We start from the raw sequence: 16,924 nt of genomic DNA on the forward strand, positions 1-16,924 counted from the left end.
CCTTCCTCCCGCTGGTGACCCCTCTAGTGATATAAAGATCTATATAGAGGAATCAGGACCTCCTTCCTCCCGCTGGTGACCCCTCTTGTGATTTAAAGACCCCTCTAGGACCTCCTTCCTCCTGCTGGTGACCCCTCTTGTGATTTAAAGACCCCTCTAGGACCTCCTTCCTCCCGCTGGTGACCCCTCTAGTGATATAAAGATCTATATAGAGGAATCGGGACCTCCTTCCTCCCGCTGGTGACCCCTCTAGTGATATAAAGATCTATATAGAGGAATCAGGACCTCCTTCCTCCTGCTGGTGACCCCTCTAGTGATATAAAGATCTATATAGAGGAATCAGGACCCCCTTCCTCCTGCTGGTGATCCCTCTAGTGATATAAAGATCTATATAGAGGAATCAGGACCTCCTTCCTCCTGCCGGTGACCCCTCTAGTGATATAAAGATCTATATAGGGGAATCAGGACCTCCTTCCTCCCGCTGGTGACCCCTCTAGTGATATAAAGATCTATATAGAGGAATCAGGACCTCCTTCCTCCTGCTGGTGACCCCTCTAGTGATATAAAGATCTATATAGAGGAATCAGGACCTCCTTCCTCCCGCTGGTGACCCCTCTAGTGATATAAAGATCTATATAGAGGAATCAGGACCTCCTTCCTCCTGCCGGTGATCCCTCTAGTGATATAAAGATCTATATAGAGGAATCAGGACCCCCTTCCTCCTGCCGGATGTATTGATGAAACGCAGTAAATGGATCTTGATATACAGCTAGTAGAAAGTCCCAAATGTTTCTTTATTAACTCTTTCTGGAACTGGAAGCTGGCTGACAGGAAAAAAGAGCAAAATGATGACCTCAGCAGTGATCTTCTGCTCTCCTGTTGTCCCATGAAGCAGCAGAACCTCAAAAGTACTGAATCACACTAAGTCACAGAATGGGGGGCAAAAGGCTCCAATTTTTTATTTTTTTAATTGAAGGAGTAACTTAAAAAACCAGAAACAATCCACGTAGAAATAAACTGACAGGACTCAATATGGATTACTTCTACAGTAATTAAGGCCTTCTTACTTATTGCACAGTTTTATTATACATTTCTATGTGTAGCATTAGTCTCTCTCCTGAGACGGGCAATACGAGGGCCTGGAAATGCGCAACTCTGACAGTCTATAAATACATTATGAAGGTAGTCGCTGATACTTAATGTAATGCAGCTAAAACGTTCTTTGTATTCAGATTTTATACAGTGAGTGATGAGATTGCTTAGCAGATGCTTTTCAATGGGAATGATCTCCCCAACGTACATTGTGGATTTTGGTGCTCACAAACGTCATTCCTCACTCAGTGATATGGGTGCTGGATTGCTACGACAGTATTTATTTTTTATTGTTAGATTGTAGTTATAGTAGACCTAAGATCAGATAATAGACGTTCGTTTTGTTTCATTACGAATCGAAATTCCGACCTTTTTTTTTTTTTGCCGATCCATATTTTATATTTTGCCACAAGTTTTTAAAAATTACTTTTTGTGGGGAAAAAAAAAAAAGTTGTCACATTTATTTAAATATTTCACACACATGCCATGTGTATATGTAGAATTACACCCCAAAATACGTTCTGCTACTTCTCCCGAGTACGGGGATACCTCATGTGAAAGACTTTTTGGGAACCTAGCCGCATACAGGGACCAAAAACCAATGACCACCTTCAGGCTTTTAAAGGACGTAAAGAGGAAGCAAACCCTGATGAGTTTTACTTCTTCTTTATACCCCTGCAAAGTAAAAGCATAATGGGCTAGTATGCATCACGTACTAGCCCATTCTGTGGCACTTACCTGCAAATGAAGCCTGCAAAGCCTGGTGGAAGCATCAATCTTTGCCCCTCTTCCTTCCGGGGGTTGGGGGCTCTGGCTCTGTTACTGGCTGGAGCCACGTGATGTCGCTCCCCCGCATGTGCAGGGAGCCACCAGTCACGGCACACGCTGGGGGAGAAACATCACGGAGGGCCGTTTCTTCACTGCACATGCGCCGATGACCTCATTGGCGCACTACATGGTAAATTTATCCTGAACGGTCCATGTTTAGGATAAATTTACAGTACATATAGGCAAGCCTTATTATAGACTCACCTATATGTAAAAATGTCTCAGGGGGCTTTACAACCACTTTAATTTCCCCATTTCACTTTCTGACTACCTGTCAGTTTCAGAGGCCCTGAAAGTACCCCCCCCCCCCAAATGACCACTTTTTGGAAAGTGTATTTGATAAGAAGCATGGCAAGTATTTTGCAGGTCTCATTTGTTGCCACAAGTTTTTGGAAAATGAAGAAAGAAAATTAAAAGGTGTTTTCTTTTTATTTTGTTTACAAAAACTGAGATCTGAGATCTGCAAAATACTATGCTATGCCTCTTATCAAATACCTTGGGGTGTCTAATTTTCAAAAAGGGGTCATTTGGGGGTTGTTTGTATTATCCATGCATTTCAGGGCCTCTGACTCTGTGATAGGTAGTGAGGAAGCGACATGAAGAAATACACCCTTTGAAATTCTGAAGGTAGTCATTGGATTTTAGGCTAGACTGACAAAAAGTCTCTCACATGTCATATCCTCATAGTCCGGAGAAGTAGCAGAATGTGTTTTGGGGTGTAATTCCACATCTACCCATAGCATGTGTGAGAAATATCTTTGTGTAAAAAAAAAAAAAAAAAAAAGTTTTGTCATTTTCCAAAAACTTGTGGCAAAAAATGAAATCGTCCATGGACTCAATATGCCTCTCAGCAAATACCTCAGGGTGTCTAATTTACAAAAAGGGGTCGTTTCGGGGGTCTCTGAACTGTACTGGCATTTTAAGGCGTCTAAAAATATTACATGTATCCTCAACATAAGGAGCTTGCGCCACCCATCCACCCACTCTTCTAATATTGGGCTACAGCGCCTTCCGCTACCGACGCGCGTTCCACCGGCCGGGAACTGACGCCACCAGAAGTGATCATAATACAGTAGGTTACCCAAACCCCCCCACAATGTGTTCCCCCCCTCCACCATCACCGCTCACCCACCATCTGTAATAAATGCTTTGTGTGTATTCAGAGGTGATTGACCGTCAGTGTCCATATTGGATCTCACTGACCCTATAGAAGGAGGATCTGCATCATCCTCATCATCATCATCATCATCTTCTGCCCATGAATGGGCGGGGGGGTGGTAATGCCGGCGTTCTGCCGAGAAAGTTCTCCTCGATGGATAATGACCCCCCTCTATGTCAACTATAAACCCAATTCACCCCGCTTTAAAGAATAACTCCACTTTTCTTTAGAAGAATCTCATTAGACCGAAGGAGGCCGGAGACCTTGCTACACATACGTATGCGTGTTTGAGCTCTGGGTGCACACCCTAATTCAACAAGTTGTGTATGCCTATGCATAATGTGCTAGCATGCATCGCATACTAGCACATTATGAAACGCTTACCTTAGAAAGAAGCCCTCCCGTGGCGTGATGTCACCGCTGGGAGGGCTTCCATCTTCCCCCCCGGCCTTTCTTCCGGGTTCGCCGGCTCCCAGCTATATGAGTGGCAGAAGCCGCGATGACGTCACTCCCGCCCCTCGGCTCCGGTGCGGTATGAGTTTGTCAGCAGATTTCAGCCAATGGTTTTTCCGCAGAAACCTGTTGATTGGCTGTGGCCAATCACAGCACAGAGCTCTGTGTTGACAAACACATAGAACACTGTACGCAGCCAACGATCTGTCTGTTTCTTCTCCCTGAAATCAACTCTGAGTGCAAGAGAATAAGCAGTCAGATCTGTTGGTAAAAGTAGCGCACATCACAGACATTGTACTTCCTACAACATGTTTTACAACAGAAAGATCCTGTTTTTTTCAAAATTTTCTGTATTTTTTCGTTTGTATCATTTAAAAAGTTGCAGCGGTGATCAAATACCAGCAAAAGAAAGCTTTTTTTGTGTGGAAAAAAAAAATGATATACATTTTTTGGGATACAGTGTTGCATGACCGTGCAATAGCCAGTTAAAGTAGCGCATTGGCGAATAGCAAAAAATGGCCTGGTCATGAAGGGGGAAGGTAAAATCTTCCGGAGGTCAACTGGTTTAATATTTTGTCTGAGCCAAGCTAAATAAAGTAACATAGAACCCGGATGGTGCACGTCTCTCTGCTGCTTGACTTGTCACTAGAGGGCGATGTTGTCTGACTCGTTAGTGGCCTCTTATAATTGATTGCAGTCACTTTAAAAATGTCAAGGTAGGACTTTTGGCTTTTTTTTTTTTTTTTACTTTTGGCGCATTTTAACCACTTGACCTCTGGAAGATTTACCCCCCTCCACCTCCATGCCCAGGCCATTTTTTTGCGATACGACACTGCGTTAATTTAACTGACAATGGCGCGGTCGTGCGACACTGTACACAAATAAAATGTGGGTCGTTTTTTTTTTCTCCCACAAGTAGAGATTACTTTTGATGGTATTTGATCACCTCTGCCGTTTTTATTTTTTTTGCGCTATAAACAAAAAAAAGGCGACAATTTTGGGGGATAAAAAAACAATGTTTTTTTCATTTTTGCTGTAAGACATCCAATAAAAAAATGGAGAAAATCAAATTTCTTCATAAATGTCGGTCAATCTGTATTCTGCTACATTTTTGGTAAAAATAAATCCCAACAAGCGAATATTGATTGGTTTGTGCAAAAGTTATCACGTCTACAAAACTACCGCGATATATGCTGGAATTTAGATTTATTTATTTTTACTAGTAATGGCGGCGTTATTGCGATGGACAATCAGATACAGTGGCTGCCGGTCCATTAGGGGCGTTCGGGCACCGCCCCCTCTATCCAGACCACCCCCTATTTGCATAATGGATAGATTCATGCATAGCATGAATCTATCATCGGCCACCGCAGCCGGCTCCTATTCTTGCGTCCTGCCCCTTTCAGGATTCCGGGTGCCTGAATTACAGCGGCGGGGGGGGGGGGGGTTTCTTTTGAAGCACCTGATTGGAGCCAGAGGCTCTAATAGGCTTGAAGACAGGGTGGGCTCGGAGCGCAGAGCATTGCGCCATGAGTCCATCCAGGTGTTACAACAGCGAATAAATATTGTGAGGACTTGTTGGTGAGGACATGTCGTGAGGACTTGTTGGTGCCCTGTGTGGGGAGGTATTGTTGGAGCCCTGTGTGGGGAGGTCTTGTTGTTGCCCTGTGTGGGGAGGTCTTGTTGGTGACCTGTTTGGGGATTCTTGTTGGTACCCTGTGTGGGGAGGTCTTGTTGTTTCCCTGTGGGGGGTCTTGTTGGTGACCTGCGTGGTGAGGTCTTGTTGGTGACCTGTTTGGGGAGCCTTGTTGCCCTGTGGGGGGATGTCTTGTTGTTGCCCTGTGGGGGGAGGCCTTGTTGGAGCCCTGTTTGGTGGGGTTAGCCTTGTTGGTGCCCTGTGTGGGGAGGTCTTGTTGTTGCCCTGTGGGTAGAGGCCTTGTTGGTACCCTGTTTGAGGAGGTCTTGTTGGAGCCATGTTTGGTGGGAAGAGGCCTTGTTGTTGCCCTGTGTGGGGAGGCTTTGTTGTTGCCCCGTGTGGGGAGGTCTTGTTGGTGCCCCGTGTGGGGAGGTCTTGTTGGTGCCCCGTGTGGGGAGGTCTTGTTGTTGCCCCGTGTGGGGAGGTCTTGTTGTTGCCCTGTGCAGTCAATGACCCCCAGTTCCAATGAGTTTGAACTTTTGATGTATAGGCAAGTTTGCCTCAAGCAGAACATACATGAGAGTTTAATATTGTGGTGCCTTGGCTACTTGGATTGGCTTAAATGCACTGTAGGTTAAAGCTTGCCATAACGTGCGGTAACGTGTGCGCATTAATGCGCTGCACAGGAAAGATTGAGTGTCAACGGGGTCTAAATGTGTTCCAGCTCAAACTCTGCCTACCAATCAGTGCGATCTTCTGAGGGATTTATGTCAGAGGTCGGCGTTGGGAGGAGTTTGGACTTCACTGCAGTAGACTGGGTGCAAGGATCTGGTCTGCGGCTCCATTTTCTGAGATCTGCTATTGTACACGGTAGACAGAGACTGTCCCCGGAGCTCTGCACTGGATCCGGGGGGCAGATACCGGCTTTATCGATGACTCCAAAATAATTTTGGAGGTGCCATTGAAGACGCGAAAAACTATAAACCATGCCGCTGAGTAAAGTGAAATGTATTTATTTTTTTCTTTTAGCTGCAATATATGGACTGATAATACTCTGCTTTCCATCACAGAAACGCATTAATCGTTCTGCTTGTTCGGCGCGCCTCGTGCTCTTTTGTTTTCTATACACCGGGCTGACCGCGAGCATGACGACTCGGCAACCTGACACTGGCAAAAATACAAGAGGAGGATTGTGATTGTTTGCTGATATTTGATCTGTGAACAGCTGATCTCTTCTACCGCCACAGAGATGATTTGTTCCACCGTTGTGAGAAGTACCAACGCATTGTGATCTCTTTACACTGAGAATAAATCCAAATCCAGGAGCTGCACCCCGAAGAGAGGCCTCCCCCCTGTAATCATAAAGAGGGCTCAGCCCAGCAGAGTCCTCCAGCACAGAAGAGTATTTCAGGAGAGGAGAGTTATAGAGGAAGGAGCAGAGTCCTCCAGCAGAGCAGAGTATATCAGGAGAGGAGAGTTATAGAGGAAGGAGGAGAGTCCTCCAGCAGAGCAGAGTATATCAGGAGAGGAGAGTTATAGAGGAAGGAGCAGAGTCCTCCAGCAGAGTATTTTAGGAGAGGAGAATTATAAAGGGCCTTCCCCAGCGTGGGTTGTTCTGGGTTACACTAGGAACTTTGAGCAGAGTCGCTGCCTTACACATGGGGGATTTCTGCTGGAACAGACGACTGAACTCTGATAAGCTCTCTCCATGTAGTATGTATGTAGTATACACCGCACAGTCACTGATGCATTCAGTAGGGACACGCAGAGTTAATGCCCTCTCTACCTGTTCAGCGTATCACCACCGCCTCCCCCCAGTAACAGTATGAAGCCCCGGGGTGCACCTAGCATCACTGCCGCCTCCCCCCAATAACAGTATGAAACCCCGGGTGCACCTAGCATCACTGCCACCTCCCCCCAGTAACAGTATGAAGCCCCGGGTGCACCTAGCATCACCGCCGCCTCCCCCCAGTAACAGTATGAAGCCCCGGGTGCACCTAGCCTCACCACCGCCTCCCCCCAATAACAGTATGAAACCCCGGGTGCACCTAGCATCACCGCCGCCTCACCCCAGTAACAGTATGAAGCCCCGGGTGCACCTAGCATCACCGCCGCCTCCCCCCAGTAACAGTATGAAGCCCCGGGTGCACCTAGCATCACCGCCGCCTCACCCCAGTAACAGTATGAAGCCCCGGGTGCACCTAGCATCACCGCCGCCTCCCCCCAGTAACAGTATGAAGCCCCGGGTGCACCTAGCATCACTGCCACCTCCCCCAGTAACAGTATGAAGCCCCGGGTGCACCTAGCATCACCGCCGCCTCCCCCCAGTAACAGTATGAAGCCCCGGGTGCACCTAGCCTCACCACCGCCTCCCCCCAATAACAGTATGAAACCCCGGGTGCACCTAGCATCACCGCCGCCTCACCCCAGTAACAGTATGAAGCCCCGGGTGCACCTAGCATCACCGCCGCCTCCCCCCAGTAACAGTATGAAGCCCCGGGTGCACCTAGCCTCACCACCGCCTCCCCCCAATAACAGTATGAAACCCCGGGTGCACCTAGCATCACCGCCGCCTCACCCCAGTAACAGTATGAAGCCCCGGGTGCACCTAGCATTACCGCCGCCTCCCCCCAATAACAGTATGAAACCCCGGGTGCACCTAGCATCACCGCCGCCTCACCCCAATAACAGTATGAAGCCTCGGGTGCACCTAGCATCACTGCCACCTCCCCCCAGTAACAGTATGAAGCCCTGGGTGCACCTAGCATCACCGCAGCCTCCCCCAGTAACAGTATGAAGCCCCGGGGTGCACCTAGCCTCACCACCGCCTCCCCCCAATAACAGTATGAAACCCCGGGTGCACCTAGCATCACCGCCGCCTCACCCCAGTAACAGTATGAAGCCCCGGGTGCACCTAGCATCACCGCCGCCTCCCCCTAATAACAGTATGAAACCCCGGGGTGCACCTAGCATCACCGCCGCCTCATCCCAATAACAGTATGAAGCCTCGGGTGCACCTAGCATCACTGCCACCTCCCCCCAGTAACAGTATGAAGCCCTGGGTGCACCTAGCATCACCGCCGCCTCCCCCCAGTAACAGTATGAAGCCCCGGGTGCACCTAGCATCACCACCGCCTCCCCCCAGTAACAGTATGAAGCCCCGGGGTGCACCTAGCATCACCGCCGCCTCCCCCCAGTAACAGTATGAAGCCCTGGGGTGCACCTAGCATCACCGCCGCCTCCCCCCAGTAACAGTATGAAGCCCCGGGGTGCACCTAGCATCACCGCCGCCTCACCCCGGTAACAGTATGAAGCCCCGGGGTGCACCTAGCATCACCGCCCCCTCCCCCCAGTAACAGTATGAAGCCCCGGGGTGCACCTAGCATCACAGCCGCCTCCCCCCAGTAACAGTATGAAGCCCCGGGGTGCACCTAGCTCAGGCAGGACAGACCTTCCCCTGGATAGACCGCTAACAACATCCCCTCCTGCAAGAGACTATCCCACCTGCCACAACATGCTGCTGCTAGAGGAACCTTCGTTGCTCTTGGTAACCACTTGTATTTTCACTCTTGTACCGTTATCTTCATACCCCAATGCAGGCCTGGACTGGGACAAAAATTTGTCCCTGGACTTCATCCAGACCGACCCACTTTCATTTTGCAAACACGCACAAAAACAGTATAAAAACTATACGCAAAAAAACATAAGTAAAAACATTTCAAATATAAACAGCTTTTTTTTTTTAAAACTCTTTATTGCGAGAAAAAGATGCATTCCAACATTGCAGACGCCTTTAGAATGTGTAAGTTACACTCCATTCAATGCATGGTGATTAGGGAGAGGAGAGCCAGCGGATTTCACAGAGCGGGGATCTACAGCTTACATGGCACGGCCGCTGTGTACAGTCGATGGCCCCTTTCACACATGCGGACCGTATGTCAGTATTTCATCCATCCGTTTGCGGGTGAAATACGGTCATACATGCATTTCTATGGGATAGCGGGTGTATGCGGATGAACATCGTCCGTCTCCGCTGTGGTCCGATTCTGCAGACGGAGGAAAATCCTATTTTTCTATCCGTCTGCAGAGCGGATCGGATGAACACGGACAGACGGTTCCCCCCCCCCCCCCCCCCATAGAGGAGAGCGGAGAGCTCACAGGGCGGTCCCTGCACAGTGTGCCGGGACCGCCCTGTTATCCGCTGGCTCAGCGGGGACAACGGAGTGATCCCCACTGAGCAAGCGGATCATCACGGGGCGGATCATTACTGATCCGTCCCGTGTGAAAGGGGCCTATCATAGGAGCCCCTCCAGGAAGCGGGACTTCGTATGACAGTGGCCGCCGGGTAAGTGGAAGATCCCAGCTCTGAGTAATCCGACATCGCTCACCCCCCCTCCTCTCTGAGGCAGCCCAATGGGCCCAGTGGGACCCGTGGTAGGGTTGGTCCAGCTTTCAGGGACAGACTTGGTCCAGGGACAGTGTCCTCAGTCTGGGGACTGTCCCCAAAAACTTGGGACTTCTGGTCACCTTAGGCTAGTGCCCAGCAGGTCCCACAGGTCAGTGGCCAGCAGGACCCACATGTAGGCAACGAGCTCTCAGCAGGACCCACAGCCTGTGGGTCCTGCTGGGAGCTGGCTGCAGACCTGTGGGTTATGCTGGGAGCAGACCATAGCCTATGGGTCCTGCTGGGAGCTGGCCATGGCCTATGGGTCCTGCTGGCCTGTGCATCCTGCTGGTTTCTGGTCTGTAGGTCATGGCCAATGGCCAGCAGGACCCACAGGTCTGCGGCCAGCTCCCAGCAGGATTCACAGGCCATGGGCGTTGGGGCAGGGTAAATGAGGTGTATGGGGAGGGTAGATAAATGGGGTGATCATGTGGGGGTGTCAGGGTCTCTCACCAGCTACGAGCCGATGGCAGCTGCCCGCAGTGGCCATCATGTGATGTCAGCTAGCCCCTCAAGGCTCCGAGACTGACATACAAGGGACAAGTCAGTCGGACAGCCGTGGCGCCGGCCATTATAAGAATGAGTTATACACTGTAATATTAGGGGGCTCATGACCCCATCAAGCCCCCCTAGTGACGCCACTGTACAGCGGTGCTCAAATGAATGGCCCACACAGCCATTACTTTGACAGGCTATCACTGGAACCGGCCCAAAGAGCCATCCAGATGCCAGTACATGCCTGCCCCAATGTGTTTAGTGACCCAAGCGGTAGTCAATATGTGTCGGTTACTTGTATTACACCCCTTGAGTAACTGCAGACCAGGCAAAGGCAAAGTTTCAAAAGCTTGTCTGAAAAACCCTAAGAGGAAGACAAAAAAGAGTAGGATTGAGTTCTGGAAGACAACAGCACTGAGATGTAAAAAAAAAAAGTTAAAAACAAAAATGAATGAAAAGGAACGGCATTTGATTTCGATACACAATGCTTTGGCAAATGAAATGCCATTAAGTTAAGGTTTATATCTTTTTGTCAGACAGGGAACAGAGTTCAGAATCCTGTAAGTGGAATCCTGCAGGGAAGTGCCCAGGCACAATACACTTTCTATTAGCAATCTGTTCATTTTTATCACTGTCAACAAAGATATTTATAAACCTATTGCCATCGCCCGAGGCCAACAACTCAGCCTGTCTTTCAAGCTACGTTAAGCCAGCCGTCAGGTTTTTCAGGGCTCGTTCGGTACAAAGGTGTCTAAACAGTTAATGCCTTGTGTTTAAATTGTTTTCAAAGGTGTGTACTATTTGAACAGCTATACCTGGAAAAAAAAAAAAAAAAAACGATCATCACTAGAGCGGTGGACACCACAAGATGTGGTCACCATAGTCCCCTCTCATCCGAATTCAGCCCAACGCCATGAAGCTGACCAAATTCATCGGGCGTTGCCCAGGAATATTCTATATTGCGGTGCTCTTTGACCTGGTCGGTATAATTGTGCTGCTTATAGGAATCTTCGCCAATCTAACCATCTGGGATTTCCTCATCTACACGGGGGCAATCGCCATAGCCTTTAGCTTGATTTTTTGGGTGTTGTGGTACACCTTTAACGTTAAGGTCTCCTTCAAGGAGATGGACCTGGTTTTGTAGGCTGAGAAGTCGTCTGGCTGAACTTAAAGCTCGAGGTTACATCAGAAATTAATTTGCAGAGTTTCAATTTGAAGTTTACATTTTTATCACATCGAGTTCTACATTTCTCCAAGCTTCATAAGACAATTGCAATGAGGTGGAACCAGTCGGAAAGGCAAGGGACGAAGACAGGACGCAACCGTACACCCATAACCCAAGGTATGGTATCTACAAACATCTTTCTTTTACATTTAGTATTGATATTTATGAAAGATTATTTATGAAAGTATTGATTTTATGAAAGATTTTTCAAGTGAGTAACAAGAGGTACATCAAAGAGAAGATGGAATCCAAATAAGAGATACAAATGGAAAACAAACAAAAAAAAACAATACAATGGGAAAAATACAATCAAAATCAAACAGGTGAACAGGTGCGAGTAGTTGGTATGTCCAGATATACTGTCAGCAATGTTTGGTGTAGGTGAGAATAAGGGAGATACGTGTATATTGGGTGGATTCGAGGTGGTATAAGCTAAATGGATTCTTCTTTTGGGGGATACTGCACCCCCGCACCCAGTCCCTCCTTTCCCTCTGCCCCTTTCCTTGTACCCCCCACCACGTTTCTCATCTGTCCCCTTGTCTAGCCCATCCACATCAACTCTATCCATCCACAGCTCCCCTTTTCTCTCATTCTTTCAGATATTAGAGACCATCAACGTCACTGTCCTGATTTCCACAATTTAAGAGTTAAAGGGGACGACCAAAGTGAGCAAAAAAAAAAATCAAGGGAGAAGGATGGAAAATTTCCACCTCTCTCATCCGCCCAACATTTTCCCATGTCTAGTCTATCCACGTCAGCTCTATCTTTTCACGGTTTCCTTTTCTCTAATTCCTAATGGTGCACAGTGGTTAGAGACCTCTAGGTCCTCTCCTCATTTTCCCACCCAAAGGTTGGTTTGTCGTGATATAAGCAATACGTGGTGTAAGTGAGAACAAGGGGGATATGTGTATATCAGGGGGGTTTATGGTGATTTAAGCTTAATAGATTCTTCTTTTGGGGGTCCCTGGCTGGGCCCCATGTCCAATCCCTCTTCCCCCCCCCTAATCCTTTCCTTGTACCCCCACCACTTCTCTCATCTGTCCCCTCGTCTAGCCCCTCCACATCAACTCTATCCATCCACAGCTCCCCTTTGTCTCGTTCTTTCTGGTGCGCAGTCATTAGAGACCATCACCGTCACTGTCCTGATTTCCACAACTTAAGAGTTAGCCCTTGTACACGCGGTTGGAGATTCCGATTGAATGTTTCCTATCGGACCGTTTTGTCGGATATTCCAACTGTGTGTGGTCTCCATCGGACTGTTTCCGTCGGAATATTCGACGTACCAACTTTTCCAACTTGCCGGTAAAATTTTCTGACAAAATGCTCCGATCAGACATACTCCGATCATGTGTAGCCTACTCCGACGGACAAAGTGTCACGCATACTCAGATCAAATTCCTAGACCAAAGCTATTGGCTACTAGCCTGAACGTAGTCCCGTCATAACGAAATAACGTCATCACGTTATGTACAATCGGATTTTCCGACAACTTTGTCCGACCGTGTGTATGCAACATCACTTCTGGACCTCTTCCGGAATTAATCCGTCGGAATCATTCTGACGGATTTGGTTGTCGGAATCTCCGACCGTGTGTACAAGGGCTTAAAGCGGGAGTCCGCCGTTTTTTTTTTTTAAAAGCCAGCAGCTACAATTACTGCAGCTGCTGACTTTTAAAATAATGACACTTACCCGTCCAGCACGCCCGCGATGTCGGCACCCGAAGCCGATCTCTCGACCATCTCTCGGGTGCTGCCCCCGCCATCTTGGGTATGGGAATCAGGAAGTAGAGCCTTTCGGGTTCATTTCCCGGTTCCCTACTGCGCATGCACGAGTCGCGCTGCGCAATAAGGATGGTCCCCGCTGTCTCTGGGATCCGTGTGTTTCCCAGCAGGCAGCGGGGGGACCTTCAGAAAGGCGTAGATTCTGTGGAAAGGGGCGTAGCTTCTGCAGAATCTATCCCAGAAGTGGGTGCAGATACCTGTACTGTACAGGTACCTGCACCCCCCCTCCCCCCTGAAAGGTGCCAATTGTGGCGCCAGATGGGGGGAGGGTTCCAATGAGCGGAAGGTCCACTTTAGGGTGGACCTCCGCTTTAAAGGGGACGACCAGAGTGAGCAAAATAAAAAATTCAAAGGACAAGGATGGATAAGTTCTTTTAGAATCTAATGAGAACAAATTAATTTCAAATCATTGAATTTATTCCCAGCTGAGAAAAAAAATCGTAACTATTCATATACGCGGGCACAAGGTAATCCGAAAGTAAAGCGTTCGTGCTATGAAAAATGTAGGCATTGACACCATACTCAAAGGAAAAGTCCATGAAAGCTCCATCAAATGGTGGATACGTTCTCGACTAAAGAGCCAAACTAAAGTCTATAGGCATTAGGCAGTCATTTTAAGTGTTTATTTTCTGAGCAGCCTTACTTTCGGCTATTGAGAAACTGGCACACCACCCTGAGATACAGGAGCCCAGGCGGACCACCCTGAGATACAGGAGCCCAGGCGGACCACCCTGAGATACAGGAGCCCAGGCGGACCACCCTGAGATACAGCAGCCCAGGCGGACCACCCAGAGATACAGGAGCCCAGGCGGACCACCCTGAGATACAGGAGCCCAGGCGGACCACCCTGAGATACAGGAGCCCAGGCGGACCACCCTGAGATACAGGAGCCCAGGCGGACCACCCTGAGATACAGGAGCCCAGGCGGACCACCCTGAGATACAGGAGCCCAGACGGACCACCCTGAGATACAGGAGCCCAGGCGGACCACCCTGAGATACAGGAGCCCAGGCGGACCACCCTGAGATACAGGAGCCCAGGCGGACCACCCTGAGATACAGGAGCCCAGGCGGACCACCCTGAGATACAGGAGCCCAGGTGGACCACCCTGAGATACAGCAGCCCAGGCGGACCACCCTGAGATACAGGAGCCCAGGCGGACCACCCTGAGATACAGGAGCCCAGGCGGACCACCCTGAGATACAGGAGCCCAGGCGGACCACCCTGAGATACAGGAGCCCAGGTGGACCACCCTGAGATACAGGAGCCCAGGCGGATATTGGCTCTCACATCCATCCACAGGGGCCGGGTGCTAGTCCGGGTCAATGGTAAAGGTTTAAGCACAACCAGACTGCGGAGAACCTTTTCTTGGTATATTTTACTGCGCAGGAAACAGCTTTTAGAAGTTTCACGCCTACAATCACCTTTGTGCGGAGAAGCCGTCATATTTATTTAAAAAAAGAGTTGGAGAGAGAAAAAAGGAGCGAGCCACACGTCACCATGACACAGCAGTTCTCTGTCAGTGGCTATGGAAGTTCTGTGAAACACGTCAACCAAGATACTGTAGACCAGATCTGCCATTGCTTTAGTCCTACCCTGTAAGAATCATAATCATATAAATGTATTACGAAACACAAATTATGCAAACAAAATGGCAGATTTTCAATTGGTTTCATACTTAGAACATCAATACGAATTAAGCCCCGTACACACAAGAGGACTTATGTCCGACAGACTTCCAAAAGAGTTCCGACGGAGTTCTGACGGACTTTTCGGCGGAGCGTACCTGGCCACATACAATCACACTAAACTCCGACGGATTCGAACGTGATGACGTACGACTGGATTCAAATAAGGAAGTTCATAGCCAGTAGCCAATAGCTGCCCTAGCGTCGGTTTTAGTCCGTCGGAGTAGCACACACACGAGCGGATTTTTCGAAGGGGACCGGGTCCGGCGGAGTTCCGTCGGAAAAATTTGAAGCCTGTTCCATATTCTAAAGTCCTTCGGACTTTGGCGAGTCAAAAGTCAGTTGCAGCCCACACACGATCGAATAGTCTGACGGACTCAGTCCTTCGGACTTTGGATGTTGAAAAGTCCGCTCGTGTGTACGCGGCATAACAGAGTTATTTTAACTGGGAAGTGATATTTGAATCCAGGCTCAACCATTTTCATCTCATGTCAAGCTCCACCTTCATCCGATTTTGTCCGGCTCGTGTTTTTTTTGTTTCTGGCCGCAGCTCTGTTGGCCCGTTATTACTCTCTCTGCTGATTTTCTCTCATTTATATACTTTATTGGTTCTTGCTTCAAAAAAGCTTGGCAACTCCTTTCCATCTTTTTCCTGTTCAAAACAATCACAAGTTGATCCTCCTTCCAAAGCATCAGTTCCAAGTAGGGTAGTTGCCCCCTCCCTGGTGAACGGGTTCCTAGTTAAGGGGGTCCCTCGCGCCCTTAGTCAAGTCACCATAATGTTAGGGCACCCCTTGGCAGGAGACGCTGGCTCATCCAAGTCACACAGTCTAATGCCCCGTACACACGATTGGATTGTTGGCCAACAAAACCGTGAAACTTTTGTCCAAAGGGTGTTTTGGCTCAAACTTGTCTTGCATACACACGGCCACACAAATGTTGGCCAACAATTACGAACGTAGCGACGTACTAGACATACTACGTGGTTTTTCAGCTCTTTAGCACCACCCTTTGGGCTCCTTCTGCTAATTTCGTGTTAGTAGAAGCTTGGTGAGTGATGATTCGTGCTTTTCTTTTCGTGTTTTTCATTTATTGCTTTTCAGTTTGTTTCTGAATGTTTGTCAACCAGCCGTGTTGTGGAATCGGAGAAGATCACGTGTTATTTATTATTGGCCTTGGAGTTATTGCATTGACATTATTTTTTGGGTTGAATAATGATGATTTGATTTAGTATATTTTCGATATTTTTGGATGCATAGAATGTACTTTTTGGTTAAGTTCTATTGGCAGATAGCGTGTCAAATTTTTTTACATTTTTTTTAATGCATAATAAAAACATTGTGGAGAATAATACTTGGCTGTGTGTTTTACTTAAAATGATAGTTTGGGAGTCGGCAGTTACATTTTATAAAATACAATGTAAAATTGACAAGGGACACCAACATAGTTGTATCTTTGATCTATTCTACGGGCAGGGGCGGACTGACAACTCATGGGGCCCCCGGGCAATAGGAGATTATGGGGCCACACAGTATACACACATACAGTATACACACACAGTATACAATCACAGAGTATACACAGATATGTTTCTATTGGCTGAGAAGGTACTGGAGAGGTGGGGCAGCTATAATCTCAGGATTTTTAGACCAAAAGGATGTTGGTACGGGACATTTCAGAGACAGAAGTAAAAAAAAACACAGATTTTTACATACTATCCCTGGTTTTACTGAGTCTGGAAACCCTGATGGGTGGCCTGGGGCCCTCGGGCAGTGGCTGAATGGTCAGTCCGCCCATGTCTATGGGATAATGGTGTTGTGGTAACTTGCCCAAAAAACAAAACAAAAAAAAACATAATATTATTCTTGATATCACTAGAAAAAAAAAGTCCTTTGAAATTTCGTTTGCAATAACTCCATCAGTATCACCAGCAAAGCAGCTTCATTATTATCCCATTAAAGAAGAAGAGAATTGTGCGCTGCGTTTGGAGATTTCATAATTTGCTGCGTCACGAATGTTACGAATGCAAATTTACAAGACCGACCACATCTGCTTCTGAGCATGCATGTTTGTTCTTTGGACTTTTGTCCGACGGACTTGTGTACACACGATCGGACCGTTTT

This window comes from Lithobates pipiens, unplaced genomic scaffold (genome assembly GCF_037356315.1).
Source record: "Lithobates pipiens isolate NorthernLeopardFrog02 unplaced genomic scaffold, aLitPip1_a1.2 Scaffold_28, whole genome shotgun sequence".
In the NCBI taxonomy this organism is placed as follows: Eukaryota; Metazoa; Chordata; class Amphibia; order Anura; family Ranidae; genus Lithobates; species Lithobates pipiens.